The sequence below is a fragment of the Saimiri boliviensis genome, chromosome 3 (genome assembly GCF_048565385.1).
Source record: "Saimiri boliviensis isolate mSaiBol1 chromosome 3, mSaiBol1.pri, whole genome shotgun sequence".
Taxonomy (NCBI): domain Eukaryota; kingdom Metazoa; phylum Chordata; class Mammalia; order Primates; family Cebidae; genus Saimiri; species Saimiri boliviensis.
The window spans coordinates 156,419,329-156,437,889 of NC_133451.1; the positions used below are offsets into that span (position 1 = coordinate 156,419,329).

Here is an 18,561-nt window from a genome sequence, read left to right on the forward strand (position 1 = left end):
TACTTCTCCTGTTAAATGGTGAATGCAATGTGCTTGACATCTGTAATTTAAGTAATTTGTAAGAAAACACATTACTTAGCCAGCTGTAGATTCCACCATTGCATGTTAAGTTTACAATCCATTAATCAACTTATATACATAAATACACTGTTGTTCTAAACAATAAGAATTTAAACACACTATAAGCAATGAATATGATTAAAACAATAGTCTACAACAGTCATTCATATGCCTTCCAGCTGTTTGTTGAAATTACTGAAGCATACAGCCAAAGAGCTAATGCCATGTTTAGTTTTGTTTATTGAAATAATGAAAGTGTGTTAATGACAAAGTACAAAGTTACATAATAGAAATTAATGTACTGTGAAATAAAATTTTGCTCAAAAATAAAAATGAGTACAGTATTAGCTTAAGACTTTAAATGAACATTGCATAACACATTTAACAAGTATTTGATCATTTTTATGTAAGTGTATCTGCAAATTATACTCCATGAAAAATGACAGCAATATGCTCAAGATAGACTAAGTCTACTGTATGGGTTTAAATGAATTTTACACAATATTTAAAGGCTATTTTGTATAATCACAGCAAACAGGAATGCAAAAACATCTGCATACACTGTACTTAACTCTTTTCAATGTTTATACCCACATAACATTTTTAGTCTCACTCTTGCATAGTTAATTCTTACAGCTAATTATTTCATGAAATTCAAATGAAAATAGACGCTGAGTATCTCATGTGTAGTATAAAATTCATAGATATTAAATAATTATTCACACATAAACTTAAACAAACTTAATATCATTAGACCTTACATATTAGATGGTATTGACACAAATATCAGAGGTTACTAATTTTAATGTTTGAATGTTGTCTGTGATATCAATAGCTTTATAGTTTTTTTTTTTTTTTTTTTTTTGAGACGGAGTTTCGCTCTTGTTACCCAGGCTGGAGTGCAATGGCACGATCTCGGCTCACCGCAACCTCTGCCTCCTGGGTTCAGGCAATTCTCCTGTCTCAGCCTCCTGAGTAGCTGGGATTACAGGCACGCACCACCATGCCCAGCTAACTTTTTGTATTTTTAGTAGAGACAGGGTTTCACCTTGTTGACCAGGATGGTCTCGATCTCTTGATCTCGTGATCCACCCGCCTCGGCCTCCCAAAGTGCTGGGATTACAGGCTTGAGCCACCGCGCCTGGCCGCTTTATAGTTTTTAAAAGTATAATACCATGAATTTATAGGCCATCATTTAAAAATACATTAATTTACCAACAGATACGTCTTAAATGAATGAGAAAGGCATACAATGATATTAGTATTAATGATTAAATAATATTTGGATATTGTTTCAAAAAGACTTTCAGCTGAAGTACTTTATGAATTTATTCATCAAAAATATTTTTTTAATTCTCACTGATTTCTATTTAAATTAGTAATTGATAAACATCAACATTTTAAAATTATATTTTAGTACTAAATTATAGAATATAACCATAGTCATTTCATTTCTAGTAAATGTTCAAAATAGAGTAAACACAAATACAATTTTTATGTTACCAAATTTAAACTTAAATATAAAACTTTCTTATGAAGATTGTGTATTTAATGTTGTAACTCCTTTTGGAGAGAATTATTAGTCATGGATAAGAGTAAATATACTTCAAAATAAATTTCTTCATTGAAGTGACCATTTTATCTTGTTCATACTAGACTTTCAGTATATCTTTACTGAATTATTAAAAGAATAGATGTATTCTGAATAAAATGAGGAACTGATAAAACACTAATCTCAATGGTAATTATGAAATTTGTTATGTATGTAATAAATGTTAAAAATCTATATGTTTAAAATATGGTTCACATTTCATCAACAGCTTTATTTATTTTCTAATAATTTCAGTTCTTATTTTAGATTCAAAGGGTTACAAGTGAAAGTTTGTTAACTGGGTATATTAAGTGATACTGAGTTTGGGGGTACAATTAATCCTGTCACCCAGGTACTGAATATAGTATCCAATTGTAATTTTTTTTAATCCTTGTTCCCACCTCCCCTCTAGTAGTCCTCAGGGTTCTATTGTTGCCATTTTTATTTTTATAAGCCTGCATTGTTCAGCTCCCATTGGTTTTCTGTTCCTACATTAATTTACTTAAGATAATGGCCTCTAGCTGCATCCACATTGCTGCAAAAAGTGTGATTTCATTTGTTTTATTGTTGTGTAATGTTCTATGGTGTATATGTACCACATTTTCTTTAGTCATTTCCCCCATTGATGTGCACCTATGTTGACTCCACGACTTTGCTATTGTGAATAGTGAGTGCTGCAATGAACATAAAAGTTCAGGTGTCTGGTTGAACTATTTATTTTCTTTTGAAAACCTATCCAGCAATGGGGTTGCTGGACCAAATGGTAGTTCTAAGTTTTTGAGAACTCTCTATGCTTCTTTCTCAGGGACCTAATTTACATTCTCATCAACAGTGCATACATGTTCTCTTTTCTCTGCAGTCTCATCAGCATCCTTTTTATTTATTTATTTATTTATTTATTTATTTATTTATTTTATTTTTTAGTAACAGACATTTTTATTGGTGTTAGATGGTATCTTATTATGGTTTTGATTTGAATTTCTCTGCAGATTATTTGTACGTTTCTTGGCTGCTTGTATGTTTGTCTTTTTTTAGACGGAGTCTTGCTCTGTCTCTGGGCTGGAGTGCAGTGGCGTAATTTCGGCTCACTGCAACCTCCACCTCCCAAATTCAAGCGATTCCCCTGCCTCAGCCCCCAAGTAGCTGGGACTACTGGCACGAGCCACCACAGCTGGCTAGGTTTTTTTCTTTTTTTTCTTTTTTTTTTTTTTTTTTGTAGTATTACAAAGAGACAGGATTTCACCACCTTGGCCAGAATGGTCTTGATCTCCTGACCTTGTTATCTGCCCGTCTTGGCCTCCCAAAGTGCTGGGATTTCAGGCGTGAGCCACTGCGCCCTGTCTGTATGTCTTCTTATGAGAAGTCTCTCTTCATGTCTTTTGCCTGCTTTGTAATGGAGTTATTTGTGGTTTTGCTTAATGATTTAAGTTTCTTATAGCTTTGAGATATTAGACCTCTGAGGGATCCATGCATTCAGTTTGTGAATATCTTCTCCTATTCTGTAGGTTTCCTGTTTACTCTGTTGCTGTGCAACAGATCCTTAGTTTAATTAGGTTCCACTTGCCAATTTTTGTTTTTAGTTTCAATTTCTTTTGAGGAGTTTGTCATAAATTCTTTCCCATGGCTGATAGCCAGAATGATGTTTCATAGGTTTTTTTCTAGGATTCTTATAATTTGAGATCTTCAATTTAAGTATTTAATTCATCTTGAGTTTTTTATATACAGTGAAAGAAAGAGTCGAGTTTCATTCTTCTGTATATGACTAGCCAGCTATCCCAGCAACATTTATCGAATACAAAGTCTTTTCCCATTGTTTATTTTTGTCAGCTTTGTCAAACATCACATTCCTGTAGGTGTATGGCTTTATTTCTGGGTTCTCTCTTCTGTTTCACTGGTCTGTGTTGTCTACATTTGCATCAGTACTATGTTGTTTTGGTTACTGCAGACTTGTAGTGTACTTTGAAGCTGAGTAATAAAATGTCTCCAGCTTTGTTGTTCTTGCTTATGACCACTTTGACTATTCAGACTTTTTTGGTTTCATATGAATTTTAGAATAGTTTAATATAGATCTATGAAAAATGTTCTTGGTAGTTTGATAAGAATAGCATTGAATCTGTAAAATACTTTGAGCACCATGGGCCTGCTTTTACATTTGTTTGTGTAATCTGTGATTTCCTTCAGCAGTGTTTTGTAGTTCTCCCTGTAGAGATCTTTCACCTTTTTGATTAAATGTATTCCTAAATATTTTCATCTTTTGTGGCTATTCTAGGAATTATGTTCTTGATTTAGCTCTCAGCTTAAATGTTATTGATGTATAGAAATGCTACTGATTTTTCTTCACTGGTTTGTATCCCAATATTTTACTGAAGTCTTTCATAATTTCCAGGGCCTTTCAGTAGCATCTTCCTCATTTTCTAGGTATAGAATCATACACCATCAAAGAGTTTGACTTTATTTCCTATTTGAATGTCTTTGATTTCTTTCTCCTGCCTGACTGGTTTGGCAATTGTACTTCCTGTATTATGTTGAGAAGGAGTGGTGAGAGTGAGCATTCCTGTTTTATTCCAGTTCTCAAGGGGAATGCTTCCAGTTTTTGCCCAGTGTGATGTTGAATATGAGTTTTTCATAGATGGTTCTTAATATTTTGAGACAAGTTTCTTCAATGCCTAGTTTCTTGATGGTTTTTTATAGTGAAAGGATGTTGGATTTTATAGAAAGCTTTTCCTACATCTATTGAAATAATCATTTGATTTTTTGTTGTTGTTGTTTTGTTTTGTTTTGCTTTTTTCTTTTTAATCCATTTATGTGGTAAATCAGTTATTGAATTTGCATGTGGTGAATCAACCTTGCATCCCAGGAATTAAGCTGAATTAATCATGATAAATTAACTTTTTAATGTGCTATTTGATTCAGTTTGTTAGTATTTTGTTGTGGATATTCGCATTTATGTTCATCGGAAATGTTGTCCTGCAGCTTTCTTTTTGTTGTGCCTTTGCCAAGTTTAGGTATTAGGATGATGTTGGCTTTGTAGAATGAGTTAAGAAGGAGTCCCTTTTCCCTGATTTTTTTGAATAGTTTCAGTAGGAGTAGTATGAGTTCTTTATACATCTGGTAGAAATCGGCTGTGAATCTATCTCATCTGGTGGTTCTTTTGGTTGGTAAGTTATTTTTTTAATTACTAATTCAATTTTGGAACCTGATATTGCTTTGTTCAGGGTTTAATTTTTTTCTTCATTCAATCTCGGGAGACTGCCTGTTTCCAGAAATTTATCAATTTTCTCTAGAATTTTTGGTTTGTGTGCATAGAGATCCTCATAATAGTCTCTGAGGATCTTTTGTATTTCTGCATAATAAGTTATAATGCCATCTTTGTTGTTTATGAATGTCCTTATTTGGATCTTATTGAATTTTTTTTCTTTTTTTTTTTTTTGGTTAATTTATCTAGAAGTCTATCAAGCTGGTTTATCCTTTTGAAAAACTGACTTTTGTACTTTTTGGTGTTTGATTCTTTGTATGAATTTTTGGGCCTAATTTCATTCAGTTCTGCTCTGATTTTAGTTACTTCTCTTTTTCTGCTAGCTCTTGTTTTTTTTCTTTTTTCTCTAGGCATCACCAGCTTTAAAATAAAAAAAAAGATACTGAACTCAAATTTAACAAGCAAAGTAAGACTAACAAAAAAGTTGAATTTTTGAATAAATATCAAAGGGAATATGATTCTTTTAAAAAATCTACTCTTTAATATTATCTTTAGAATGAGAATAAGTCAACCCCTACTTATACTTAATATTTCAACATGTGTTTTGTATTAATCCAGTTTATTGAATTTTTGGAGGCAGGAAAATGTTAAAAGCAAGAAATTAACAATTAGGTTAGTTGAAACAAGTTTTATGAAACTGAATAATCATTTTATTAAGAGTGTCTGTGAAATATATATATTTTTAAGACTTGTTAAATAACATAAACAAGTCTTAAAAAAAGAAAAGAAAACAGTAAAGTAGCAAACTTTCATAAATGGAAAATGTGTAGATTTTAATTTTTTCATATATAGATTTGCTCTTCTTTACTGCTACTTAGTACTTTCATGCACAGCTTCTATATTAAATTAATTTTGTTTATAATTCTAAAGTAAATCATTTGTGAGAGGTATTCGATTTTATTCTCTTCTTTGAGGTGGGAAATCTAAGTATCAGTTATAGTGAGAGGACTAAATCCAAGATGCTGTTCAGTTGGGTCTTTCCTATTGACAGCATATTTCTTCCCCTTCCCTTTCACTCAAACATGGCCTAAGCATTAGCGATGGGGTTAGGGGTGGAGGCTTGCATAGTGAATACTCAGATTAGATAATAAAAAAATACATTACTTGCTCTACTGAATAAATAAAAACTCTCCTGAAAACTAAAAATGTAGAATAAACAGTCAAAATGCTGACATTTTCCTCTTACTTGATTTTTGAGACCTCTTTCTGGGACACTGGATAGTTTAGTGCCTGACCAGGAAGACAAAAGAGGAAGAGGAGGCAAACAAGGAGTTCCCAACTGGTACATATAGGATATCTTAGGATACTTCTGTGTTACTAAAAATGATTATAGTGGCTGTCCAGCCCCTAAAAGTATCCTAAGACTCATTTTGGGTTTTGCTTCTTCCCAGGAGCTTCTTAAAACACTGATCAAGAGGCAGCAGTCTCAGCGCTAAATTTCTACAACTTTCTATACTCTTATTGTTAGATATATTATCTTGATTACAACTAATGTTTTATGTGAATATTTTCCCAAGTAGGTTTTCAGGGCAGACACAACATCTTATTTGAATCCCTAGGAACTAGAAGTGGATAGAAATTACAGTAAAAACTCAATAAATATCTACAGTTTAAATTGATGAATACATAAATTCCTTTTGACCTTCAAGAATAAAGTAAATAGATCAAGGAGCACTATAGAGAAGCTCATTGTACAAAAATAAAACATAACATATAAAAATCTAATTGAATTAAGCATTTCATGCAGGCTGGAACCATTAAAAGTTTAATAACACTGTTTTAAATTAATTGTTTCTTGCTGTAGTATTGCATCTAAAAGCTATACCACCACTGTGTCTAGCAGTTTTCGAAATAATCTCAAGCAGGTTAGTTTAATTAAGCCATAAAATTTTTCAACATTTCATGTTTGGCCATAGCAAAAATACATCTACAATAAGAACTTTCAGATCAATTGACTTAAATTCTATGGTTCATTGCCACAGAAACACAATACAGTTTGTGGAAAGCTGTTTTAATATTTTTTTTAAAAATCTTTTTCAAAATTAAGTAGATCAAAAAGTATGAGATGTGGATTTTAATAAGATTGGTCAAATTTGCATAAATTGTATTTGTTTTGTACCCATAACTTTGAATTTCACTTATTGAAAATACCAGTAAGGAGTTAATGTGTATTTGCAGGTGGGTGAGGCTGCGGCAGAATTTGCCTCCCATTCATACTTTAGACCTCCTGAGGGTGCAGAAAATCTTAGCATTCAAGATGAACATATCCTTTGGCTCAGGATTCAGTTACAGAAAGTGGAAAGAAAAGGAGAAAAAATCTTATAACAAAAAGAAAAATTAAAACTTTATCATTCATCAGAAAAACCTGTGCTATTAGAAGAGGCTAGCAACATGTCAGGCTGAAATGAATGAGTATCTTTACAACAAAACACATTATATTCAGAAAAAAGATGTGGCTTTAAGAATCAAACTGAAATTATTATATAACAAATAATATTGAACATACATTGTTCTTATAAGGGCAAATGTAGTTTTAAACATGGCTTGATGAAATAAAAATTAAATAACAAAATTGTATACAGACAAAATTTTTATATTTGTTTGACATTCTAAACTCCACTTAAAAATATACACAGGATCATATACAGTTCATTTGTCCTGACTCATTTCTCTATGAATTTGATGTTGAAATTACCTTTTGTCATACGTTGAACTGATTATCTTACCTAGGGAAGATATATATTACACGACTACTATCCTATGTTTAGAACATAATCTGTTTCTTTAATACGACATAAGTGTATATTGTATACCATATCCTCTCATATTATAAAAAAAAACCTTATTTTAGTACTTTATTCTGATAGTTGGTACTAAATATTTTCTGTTTACCTAATTCATATACATAGGATTAGGTAAATTTTTAACCAAAATAGTTGCTACCAATCCTGACATCTCTTTTGATGGTTATAAATCATAGAATTTTATTTTTAAATGTAGAATGTGGCAATGTAATTATCATTTATTTTTAATGGTCTAATACATGAACATGACTGTAATTTCTTTCTAAGAAATTGAAAGTAAGAGAAATGAAGTTACTTTCTGAGGATTAAATATTGAAATCTACAAAAAGACATATGATTTTATAGTTATATGAGTACATTTATATATCATAGAGGTATAATTTAAAAATTTGAAAATGTCTAAAACTTGAAGTAACATTCTGAAATTAGTCTCAATAAATTATGATGCATTAAGTAGAAAATCTATTATTAGTTTTACTGTATTTCTGTAAAATCACATGGAACATAAATATGATAAGATTAGTTATTGGTAAGGAAACAAATAGAAAAATATATTGCCTATCTTTTCTATCTTCTATGACTTGAATATATTTATTTTTACTGACTCCTTCTCAGCAATTATACATATATGTATGCCCTAATTAAATAAAACAAAACAAAATTTCAAACTGTCAAATCTATGTTCTCTTCATATACTACTGAACTTTCTCTTTTCTTTATGGATCCTTCTTGGGAAAAAATAAATTACATTAAAATCAATAGATACTGAGCTCTTAATTGCTTCTGTAACTGTTGTAAGTCCTTGACATTTGTCACTTAATAGCATAGATAAAAACACATATTCTAGTGGATAAAACTAAACATTAATAATAAACATTGTAAACAATTACACATTATATTAGATGGTTCAAATACAACAGAAGGCAAGAAATTGGGTGTTTGGTGAAGGCAGGTTGTAATTTGCAATAAAGAATCACAATAGGCTTATAAATATATGAAATTTGCTTAGGGATTTCAAATAAATGAGTAAGTTAGTTGTGTTATTATCTTTAGGAAGAATATTCTAGGGATAGAGAACCACCTGGACAAGTGTGGAAAGCAAGAATATGGTTAGAGACTTGGAACACCACAAGGTAAGCAGAGTGCATAGACTGGAATGAATAATGAGACTAGGAAAAGATAAGCAGGGGAAAAGCTGAATTAGGTAATATGGGGCGGTGTGACCCTGCATTACCTGATGGGTATTTGGCTTTTACTTTGAATACCTGCAGGGTATTTGGCTTTCACTTTGAATAAAGTGGGAGTTCTTGTGATGTTTTGAGCAGAGAAGTTACATGATTAATCACCTTTTATGATGATGAGGTTAAATGTTATGCTGAAGCAATGGTAGAATAAGAGAACCCAAAAAGGAAGACTTTGGACAATCGTGTCCATAGATATAGTTGTCAGAGCTAATGGATGAAACAATTAGGTGATGAGAATTCATCAGAGTCTGGAATTATTTTGAAGATATAACAAACAGTATTTGTGCATTGATTGGGTATTATAAAAGATGAGAATAATCAGTAATGCCTCTAAGGCTTTCCTCTGACCAGGAAGTTACGAGTTTTAATCAACCAAAACGAGAGAAACATTAGTGTAACAAAGATTTTTTGTGGAAGGTGTTGAGTTTATTATAGAATATGTCAGTGCTATAAATAAATAAAACAGGAATGTGAAATTAAATGTGTAAAATTTTGGAGTGGTATTGGAAATTGTTAGAAAAATGAGAATATGACATATAAATGTTATTTAACAATAAGATGAGGTTTTCATGACATTATTTCTAATTCTTTTCCTCCAACTACTTCTCAGACTACTCGGATTACTTTTGTACTCATCGTCCTTAAATACTCTGCAAATCATTAATACTCTCCTGGCCTCTATATATCTATTTCTTATTTTATTTAATTTCTGGAATACATTGCCGCAGCTGAACACACTGGCCTTTAAAAAACCTTCTCCTTTCTTGATATTTGAGTTAGTAGGTCTCCAGTGTTCTCTTTCATTCTCTTGACTGTTCACTTTATTTATTTTTTAATTTGTGATGGAGTTTTATTATTATATGTATTTAAGGTGTCCAACATACTTTTTTACCTTGCAATAATTTGGCATGGAAGATGTTAAGTTTCTATTCTCAAAAGAAGATATACAGATGGCCAACAAACATACAAAAAATGCTCAACATTTTTTGAAGATACACAGCACTTGTATATCTTCTTTTGAGAATTATTTTGAGACTATGTTTTACTCATTAGGTGGTTACATAAATAAGTTCTCTAGTGGTGAGTTCTGAAAATTTGGTGCACCCATCACTCCAGCAATGCACACTGTACCTAATATGTCATCTTATATCCCTCATCCCCCTCCCATCCTTTCCCCAGAGTCCCTAAATTTTATTGTGTCATTATCATGCCTTTGGATCCATATAGCTTAACTCCCACTTATGAGTAAATACAAATGTTGTTTACTTTTTCATTCCTGAGTTACTTCACTTAGAATAATGGTCTCCAATGCCATCCAAGTTGCAGTGAAAGCCATTATTTTATTCCTTTTTATGGCTGGGTAGTATTCTATTTTATATATTTATATATCACATTTCTTTTTCTTTTCTTTTTTTTTTTTTTTTTTCAAGATCATGCCTGGGTGACAGAGTTGAGACTCTGTCTCAAAAAACCAAACCAAACAAAAACAAAAACTTTATAAATTGAGAATGTTTCGTTTTATTTCTGTTCTGATTTGCAAAGTTGGAGATTTTTCTAAATCTAGGAGTTGGGATTATGTAAATTGTTGTGGAATGGGTTATATGAATTATGTATCCTACACATCCCTGAAAACTCAACTGATCTTGGCTGGATGATGGTCAGTTTTAAGAAAGAAAGAAACAACCTTTGGGTGAGAATCAATATAAGACAATCTTTGCTCCTTAATCAAAAACCAATTATTCTATGGTTAATTCTGAACTGCATTTCTACTCGCACTAGAAGTTTGCTTTTTTTTTTTTTTTTTTTTTTTTTTTAGAAAGAGAAAAAGAATAATAAGAAAAAGAATAAAGAAGAGGGAGAGAGAATGGGGGTATTGCTTTGTTGCCCGGGGTAGAATGCAGTCTAAATATGGGTATGCCTATAATTGTCCTTAATAATGGAGACATGAAAGAAAATGAGGGAAGAGAGTAACAAACAAGGAGCCAACCAACATTTCGTTTAAACTTCTAAGTTGATATGATGTGGTACTGATAAGAGTGTATATTTTGTGTAAAGTGGAGAGTTCTATCAATGTTAATTACGTTTACTTGTTCCAGATCTGAGTTCAAGTCCTGGATATCGTTGTTAATTTTCTGTCTCATTGATCTGTCTAATATTAATGTTGAAGTCTCCCACTATTATTGTGTGGGAGTCTAAGTCTCTTTATAAGTCTTGTATGTCTGGGTATTCCTGTATTGGGTGTGTATATATTTAGGACCTTTAACTCTTCTTGTTGTTGCATTGATTCTTTTATCATTATATAATGTCCTTCTTTGCTTCTTTTGATCTTTGTTGCTTTAAATACTATTTTATCAGAGGCAAAAATTGTAACTTCTGCTTTTTATTTATTTATTTTTGCTCTCTGGTTAGTTGGTAAGTCTCTCTCCATCCTTTGTTTTGAGTCTTTGTGTATCCTTGAATGTGAGATGGGTCTGGTTGCAGCATACAGTTTTAGTTTTTAGTCCAAGTTGGCTGTCTGTCTTTGAATTGGGGAATTTAGTCAATTTAAATTTAGAATTAATAATGATATATGTGAGTTTAATACTGCCATTTGCCCATTAGTTGATGTAAGTTCTTCATTATATTGATGTTCTTTAGTTTTTGGTATTTTTTAGAAAGGCTGATACTGTTTGTTCCTTTCTATGTGTAGTGGTTCTTTCAGAAGCTCTTGTAAAGCAGGCCTGGTGGTGATGAATTCTCTGAGTGCTTGCTTGTTCACAAAAAACTTTATTTTTCCTTCACTTATGAAGCTTAGTTTGGCTGGATGTGAAATTCTTGGTTGAAAGTTCTTTTCTTTAAGGATGTTGAATATTGGCCCCCACTCTCTTCTGGCTTGTAGGGTTTCTGCTGAGAGATCTGCTGTAAGTCTGATAGGCTTCCCTTTGTGGGTAACCTGACCTTTCTCTCTGGCTGCCCTTAGTATTTTCTCCTTCATTTCAACCCTGGTGAGTCTGACGATTATGTGCCTTGGAGTTGCTCTTCTTGAGGAATATCTTTGTGGTGTTCGCTGTATTACCTGGAGTTGAATATTATCCTGCCTTACTAAGTTGGGAAAATTTTCCTGAATAATATCCTGAAGCATATTTTCCAGCTTGGATTCATTCTCTTCGTCACATTCAGGTACACCTATCAAGCGTAGATTAGGTCTTTTCACATAGTCCCATATTTCTTGGAGACTTTGCTCATTCCTTTTTATCCTTTTTTCTCTAATCTTGTCTTCTAGTTTTATTTCATTAAGTTGGTCTTCGACCTCTGATATCCTTTCTTCTGCTTGATCAATTCGGCTGTTAAAACTTGTGCATACTTCACGTAGTTCTTGTATTGTGTTTTTCAGCTCCATCAATTCATTTATTTTCCTCTCTAAATTTTGTATTCTTGTTGACATTTCGTCAAACCTTTTTTCAAAGTTCTTAGTTTCTTTAGATTGTGTTAGAACAAGTTCTTTTAATTCACAGAAGTTTCTTTTTATCCACATTTTGAAGCCTGCTTCTGTAATTGGAACACACTCGTTCTCCATCAAGCCTTGTTTCATTGCTGATGAGGAACTGGGATCCCCTGCTGAGGAAGAGGCATTCTGATCTTGGGTATTCTCAGCCTTTTTTGACTGTTTTCTTCCCTTCGTTGTAGATTTATCCATCTGTGGTCTTTATAATTACCGTCTTTGTAATTGGGTTTCTGAGTGGACATCCAACTTATTGATTCTCAGCGCCGAAATCTGAGCAACCCACTGCACCGACTAAATCAGCGGTGTTAAGATTGGTGGTGCTTTTCTGACTCTGCACCAAGAACCGATGCTCTGAGGTGCCAGCAAAACCGCCTCGCCGGTCACAAGAGTCGTGCTGACGACCCGTGGGGCTCCTCCGCTGGGAATCTCCTGGTACGTGAGCAACAAGAATTCATGTGAAGGTGTGGCGTCCTCTCGTTCTTTGCGTTTTCACTGGGAGCTACAATCCCGAGCTGCTAGTGATCAGCCATCTTGGATCTCTCCCTCACATTTATTTTTCAATCACTGATTGAAGGGCATTTGGGCAGTTTCCATATATTTGCAATTATGACTTGTGCTTCTATAAACATGTATGTGCAAGTATCTTTTTTGTATAATAACTTCTTTTCCACTGGGTAGATACCAAGTAGTGGGATTGCTGGATCAAATGGTAGTTCTACTGTTAGCTTTTAAGGAATCTCCACACTTTTTTCCATAGTGGTTGTACTAGCTTACATTTCCACCAGCAGTGTAAGAGTGTTCTCTTTTAATCACATCCACACCAACATCTATTTTTTTTTTTTAATTTTTTGATTATGGCCATTCTAGGAGTGAGGTGGGATCACATTGTGATTTGCATTTCCCTTATCATTAGTGATATTCAGCATTTTTTCATATGTTTGTTCATCATTTGTATATCTTCTTTTGATAATTGGCTGTTCAGATTTTTTTCTTTATGCACATAAACTAGAAAATGTAGAGGATTTGGATAAACTGGAAATATGCAACCTTCCTAGATTAAACCACAAAGAAATAGAAACTCTGAACAGATTGATAACAGGCAGTGAGGCTGCAATGGTAATAAAAATTTGCCAACTAAAATAGTCCAGGACCAGATGTATTCACAGCTGAATTCTATCAAAGGAGAATTGGTACAAATCTTGTTGACACTATTTTCTAAGATAGAGAAAGAGGGAATCCTTCCAATGAAGCTAGATATCAAAATCACGGAAGGCCATAACAGCAAAAGAAAACTACAGACCAATATCTCTGTTTAATATAAACACAGAAATTTTTAACAAAATACTAGTTAACTGAATTGAATAGCATATGAAAAAAATGATTCACCATGATCAATTTGGTTTCATGCCAGAGATGCTGGAATGATTCAACAAATGCAAATCAATCAATGTGACACACCACATAAATAAAATTAAAATAAAAATTTATATGATCATCTCAACTGAAAAATTTTTTGACAAAATCCAGCATTCCTTTATTATTAAAATCCTCAGCAAAATCAGTGTAGCAGGGGCATACCTTAATGTAATTAACAGTCATATATGACAAAACCACAACCAACATAATACTGAACAGGGAAAATTGAAAGCATTCCCCCTGAGAACGAGAACAAGACCAAGATGCCCACTCTCACCACTTCTGTTCAGCATAGTAATGGAAGTCTTAGCCAAAGTAACCAAATAAAAGAAAGAGATCAGGAGCATCCAAAATGGTAAAGAGGAAGCCGCACTGTTGTGGTTTGCTTATGATATAATCATATACCCAGAAAACCCTAAAGACTCCTCCAAAAAACTTCCAGAATTAATAACATAAATTCAACAAAGTTTGAAGACACAAAATTAATTTACACACATCAGTAGCTCTGCCATATACCAACAATGACCAAGCTGAGAATCAAATCAAGAACTCCACCCCTTTTACAATAGCTGCAAAAATAAAATACTTAGAAATATACCTAAGCAAGAAGGTGAAAGACTTCTACAAGGAAAACTACAAAATGCTGCCAGAAGACATCGTAGATGACACAAACAAATGGAAAGCCATCCTCTGGTCATGGATAAGTAGAATCAATATTGTGAAAATGGCCATGTTACCAAAAGCAATCTACAAACTTAATGCAATTTCCATCAAAATACCACCATCATCCTGGACTGTTTACTTTCCTCTCTCCTCTCTTATGCAGTATCTTTGTGCTTTACTATTACCTAATGATTGCTCCTTCCAGAGATGTAACTGGGGACTTTTTCTTTTCACTTGATATGCTTTTTCTGGGCAACTTTGTTAGCCAGGGTTCTTTATTTCAAGGGAAAAAAAAAGACAAAAACAAACAACAACAACAAAATAAAACAATTTTCTGTTATCACGATCAAACAATGACTATATTGAACTCAAAAGATAAATAAGGAGCTAGAAAAGAAGACGGAATCCTAGCAGGCAGAGATACCTCTTTTTCCTGGCAGAATGTTACTTTTTGTTTGTTCACTGGTTTTTGTTTGTTTGTTAACAAGGTCTCACTGTGTTACTCAGGCTGGAGTGTAATAGTACATGCATGACTCACTGCAGCCTCAAATTTCTGGGTTCAAAGTATCCTCCCACCTCAGCATCCCAAAGTGCTGGGATTGCAGGTATAAGCCACAATGGCCAGCATCAGAATGCTACTTTTAAGAATATGTTCAAAGTCTTAAAATCATTCAAGGTCTTCTCTGCTTTCTTCTGCCCAGCTACTCACTTGATACTAGGTTGGTGCCAATGTAATTGCTTTCAGTGGCAAAACCACAATGACTTTTGCATCAACCTAATAACTCTCCCAACCCCACTCCTTCCCCAATTCTTTGTTCCAGCCATATTGGATCTCTCTCAGCTCTTCCGTGATAACATAGTCATTGATCTTAGGCATGTGCTTTTTACACATCTCATGGATACACCGAAGTCAGATCCTTTTGGTTTAATTTCTTTTTTCCCTTCTTTCTCTGTGGAAAGCGCTCCCGGACACTGCATTTTCTCTCTGCTCCACATATCTAGGTGGATGTCTCTACACTGTAATCTCACAGAAATCTAAATTGCTACACATTGGAATATCTGATAAGCTTGCTAACAATCTAATTGCTTATTTCCCCCTCTAGACTCTTAACGACTAAAGCATAACAATTGTGCTTACCATTATATCTCTATCACATAATATTACAGTAAATGTTAAACATTTGTTGAATAAATGTGTACACTGGGGAGTATATTGGAATCAATAAAATTATGAATTCTTACTTTGGAACAGATATATTTATATTGTTAATTATGTAGGTAACTCATCTCACTCTGAATTATTATTCGTTTCAGATGTAACCGTCAGATTTTAGTATGATGACTCAATTGCCTTGCTAACTTAGATCCAAAGAATATAGTAGTACATTGATGAGCATTCCGTTTTACTCAATATTTCTATTGGGGGAGGTTTATGAAGAGGTTTATCCTCATCTGAAGCAAAATTTGGTGACCTATTGCAGAACTGGGGCTGACTCACCCATTAAAACCCAGAAAGAATATGCAAATCATCACAGACCCCTGCAGGTTTCTCTTTTTTTTTTTCTCACAAACTTTGTGGGAAAGCCTAAACTACATGATTCAGAAAACTAGGACGGAATCATTAATTAATTCACATAAAGGAAAATACCTCAGTGATAATTGGTACTGTCCTTGTCTTACTGTCAGATACCTCGACCAGGTTGACAATGATTAAGCCTAGAACAGCATTTTATAACCTCTTAAGAGTTAATTTTTTGCTGCTATTGTATAGCGTTGTTGTCACTTATGAAAGTAACAAAGTGATCAACCTTTACATTCTAAAGAATTGTAAATGAACTTGCCTGCTTCCAGGTAAATTGCTGCTTGTGGAATATTAATAACCACCCACTAGTGTTTCTCTAATCTAACTGTGCAGTGAATCACAATACAGACTTGAAAAGAAATTCAGATGCCAAGAGATCCCCATAGGGCCACTGAATCAGAATCTTGATTTAAAGAGCTCTGTCTGTGCTTGATGCTCAAGTAAAGTCAGGGTTGATAATGATAGACTTAAACAGCTAAGACTGTTAACATACCTAGAAAATTAAGTTAGGACAAAGGTGATAATTGGTAAGAGAAGAAAAATATCAAAGTTTTTAAAAGTTGTGCTGTCTGTATACCAGCATATAATTTTAATCATATAAAGAAGGCTTGGTATATATGTTTGAATAATGAGCCTGGTTTAAACTAGAATCAGACTAAGATGAGGAATGAGTCAGTGAAGTTAGCATATATATGTGATCAACTTTTATATAATTAGAATCTCGCATACAGGTTTGATAAAGTTAGTATTGAGTGTTTGGAAATACAAATTCAACAACAGGCCCCCATGAGAAACATAATCTTGTTGTCTACATTTGCATTTAAAAAAATGGAGTGCAAGAATGTATATGTATTTTTTTGGTTGATCTCTCTTCCTCTTTTTCTTTTGAATGTGCTGATCAGATGTTGTGATTCCTCCTAATTTTGAACAGGCTATCATAATAGTTTCCCTCAAATACAAAAACAAAATGATATCATAAATATGTTTATATTTTTTATTCGTTTTCCTTTAATACACTTTCATATATAATTGACTTATCAAAATCAAATATTATTTTAGTTCTAGCATTTAAAATATGCAAGGCAATTAACTGCTTGCTAGTATTAATGTTGTGGGTTTAGTTTTCCCATACTTTATATTTTCAGTCAGGAGAGTGTCTAATGATTTTATGAGGTATTTTCTTTTCAACTTTGATATTACAAGCAAACCACTTAAACAACTCAAAAAAGATGGAAAGAAGTAGAATTCGCTTAGCATAGATAAGTGTAAGCAAAACAACTTAGAATGTTGTAACTAAAATTTAATTCCCTTCTGCTTGGTTTTAATTTCCATACTCTTAAATAGTTACTACTTAATGTAATTATTTAAAAAAAATCAAAGAAGAAAACACTTTTATGCTCTTGTAAAATGTAAAAGATGATTTAATGTATGTATGTATCTTTTTACTTTTTAGAAAGTTGTTCAAGTTTATGGTTACCATACCAAAAAAACTGAACTTTTAACGTTATCATATTACGTTTAAATGCTAGATCTAAAATAATTTTTGGATTTGGTAAAATGACAAAAATAATAACAATCAATTTGAAAAGCTTTCATTTTCAATTCATTTCTGTATTTGAGGCGCTTACCTCCCTGGCTTTTGTTTCATAAAGTTTAAACAGTAAAATATTGAAACTTATTTTGAAAGCCTCTTCTATTTTCTCACCCCACTGCTTAGTCTAAGGGAGAACAATCAGAGAAATCCTCTTTGATCCTCCACTCATAATGTTTACTGAAGTTCTGTTGTTTTCATGCTAATAATAATCATGGGAATTCCAGGCATTCTTCTGAAAACAGTAGTCTAATGTATAGGGTCCAAACTCCCAAGCTATACCACAGGATTATTTCTTGCCTCCATAATTCAAGGAGGACAAGCACATATGTGAACCCCACATAGAAACAGTTGTCTCCTTCCTTTATGGAGAGAAACTTTCTCTTTCAATGTTACAAAAATCAGTATCTTTTGAGGCAGAGAGGATGTATCTTTCAATCATCTATTTACAAATAAACTTACTTAGTGACAGAAATAAGAAGTGATCCTACACTTTTCTGTGATTTCAGGGTATGAAAAAGCATCAGAATCTCATTGGTCCTTAGTACTGAAAGGAAAAGGAAAGAATGAGATAATTTTTTTTTTCCTTTTTTTTTTTCTTTTTTCTTTTTTTTTTGGATTGCATTCTTTTTCTTTAGTAATGACTTCTACGCCTTTGGAAAACTTATGAAAACAAATCTCTAATGTACTGGTGTATCTTCACGCAATGGATACTTATTGAGCACCTTTACATGATGAAATATGAAGCAAAGGAAGATGATATAGGGAATATCTTTTTAGTTGAATGATAGTTTTCTCCAAGAGGTTGGAAAGGGTAAAAATGTAAATCAAACTTTCTAACATTCCTGCATTAACTTGTCTGCATTTCTC

General features: G+C 32.9%; 1 long non-coding RNA gene across 1 annotated transcript in view; it reads left to right on the forward strand.

Moving 5' to 3' along the window:
* Positions 1-4,559: 4,559 nt before the first annotated feature.
* The window catches only part of LOC141583934 (uncharacterized), a 114,616-nt gene continuing 100,614 nt past the window's right edge, over positions 4,560-18,561 (forward strand). Inside the window, exon 1 of the long non-coding RNA XR_012516765.1 lies at positions 4,560-4,809. This is a non-coding gene — a long non-coding RNA (uncharacterized LOC141583934). The remainder of the gene's footprint in view (positions 4,810-18,561) is intronic.